Source organism: Bactrocera neohumeralis, unplaced genomic scaffold (genome assembly GCF_024586455.1).
Source record: "Bactrocera neohumeralis isolate Rockhampton unplaced genomic scaffold, APGP_CSIRO_Bneo_wtdbg2-racon-allhic-juicebox.fasta_v2 ctg2502, whole genome shotgun sequence".
Taxonomy (NCBI): Eukaryota; Metazoa; Arthropoda; class Insecta; order Diptera; family Tephritidae; genus Bactrocera; species Bactrocera neohumeralis.
The window spans coordinates 5,001-7,500 of NW_026090180.1; positions in this window are offsets into that span (position 1 = coordinate 5,001).

Here is a 2,500-nt window from a genome sequence, read left to right on the forward strand (position 1 = left end):
AATACTTATATGGAAATTTATTACTTGTATGACTTTATACACTTAATACTTATATGAAAATTATTTACCTGTATGACTTTATAAACTTAATACTCATATGAAAATTATTTACCTGTATGACTTTTACACTTAATACTTATATGAAAATTTATTACTTATATGATTTTATACACTTAATACTTATATGGAAATTTATTACTTGTATGACTTTATACACTTAATACTTATATGAAAATTATTTACCTGTATGACTTTTACACTTAATACTTATATGAAAATTTATTACTTATTTGACTTTATACACTTAATACTTATATGAAAATTATTTACTTATATGACTTTATACACTTAATACTTATATGAAAATTATTACTTGTATGACTTTTTGACTTATATGACTTTATGCACTTAATACTTATATGAAAATTATTTACTTACATGACTTTTACACTTAATACTTATATGAAAATTATTTACCTGTATGACTTTATAAACTTAATATTACTTATATGAAATTTATTTACTTATATGACTTTATACACTTAATACTTATATGAAAATTTATTACTTATATGACTTTATACACTTAATACTTATATGAAAATTTATTACTTATATGACTTTATACTTAATACTTATATGAAAATTATTTACTTATATGACTTTATACACTTAATACTTATATGAAAATTTATTACTTATATGACTTTTTACGCTTAATACTTGTATGAACATTATTTACTTGTATGACTTTTACACTTAATACTTATATGACTTTATAACACTTAATACTTATATGAAAATTATTTACTTGTATGACTTTTACACTTAATACTTATATGAAAATTTATTACTTATTTGACTTTATACACTTAATACTTATATGAAAATTTATTACTTATATGACTTTATACACTTAATACTTATATGAAAATTATTTACTTATATGACTTTATACACTTAATACTTATATGAAAATTATTACTTGTATGACTTTTTGACTTATATGACTTTATACACTTAATACTTATATGAAAATTATTTACTTATATGACTTTTACACTTAATACTTATATGAAAATTTATTACTTATATGACTTTATACACTTAATACTTATATGAAAATTATTTACCTGTATGACTTTTACACTTAATACTTATATGAAAATTTAATACTTATATGACTTTATACACTTAATACTTATATGAAAATTATTTACTTATATGACTTTATACACTTAATACTTATATGAAATTTATTTATTATGACTTTTATACTTATATGAAAATTTTATACTTTATATGACTTTATACACTTAATACTTATATGAAAATTATTTACTTATATGACTTTATACACTTAATACTTATATGAAAATTATTTACTTATATGACTTTATAAACTTAATACTTATATGGAAATTGAATACTTATATGACTTTATGCACTTAATACTTATATGAAAATTATTTACTTATATGACTTTATACACTTATTACTTATATGAAATTTATTACTTGTATGACTATTTGACTTATATGACTTTATACACTTAATACTTATATGAAAATTATTTACTTATATGACTTTATAAACTTAATACTTATATGAAAATTATTTACTTATATGACTTTATACACTTAATACTTATATGAAAAATTAATACTTATATGACTTTATACACTTAATACTTATATGAAAATTATTTACTTATATGACTTTTTACACTTAATACTTATATGAAAATTATTTACTTACATGACTTTTACACTTAATACTTATATGGAAATTATTTACTTATATGACTTTATAAACTTAATACTCATATGAAAATTATTTGCTTATATGACTTTATACACTTAATACTTATATGAAAATTATTTACTTATATGACTTTATAAACTTAATACTCATATGAAAATTTATTTACTTATATGACTTTATACACTTAATACTTATATGAAAATTATTTACTTATATGACTTTATAAACTTAATACTTATATGGAAATTATTTGCTTATATGACTTATAAACATAATGCTTATATGAAAATTATTTACTTATATGACTTTTACACTTAATACTTATATGAAAATTTATTACTTATATGAATTTATACACTTAATACTCATATGAAAATTATTTACTTGTATGACTTTTACACTTAATACTTATATGGAAATTATTTACTTATATGACTTTTAATACTTATATGAAAATTTATTACTTGTATGACTTTTTGACTTATATGACTTTATAAACTTTATACTTAAATGAAAATTATTTACTTACATGACTTTTACACTTAATACTTATATGAAAATTTTTTACTTATATGACTTTATAAACTTAATACTTATATGAAAATTATTTACCTGTATGACTTTTACACTTAATACTTATATGAAAATTATTTACTTAATATAAACTTATATGGAAATTTATTACTTGTATGACTTTATACACTTAATACTTATATGAAAATTATTATTATTTACT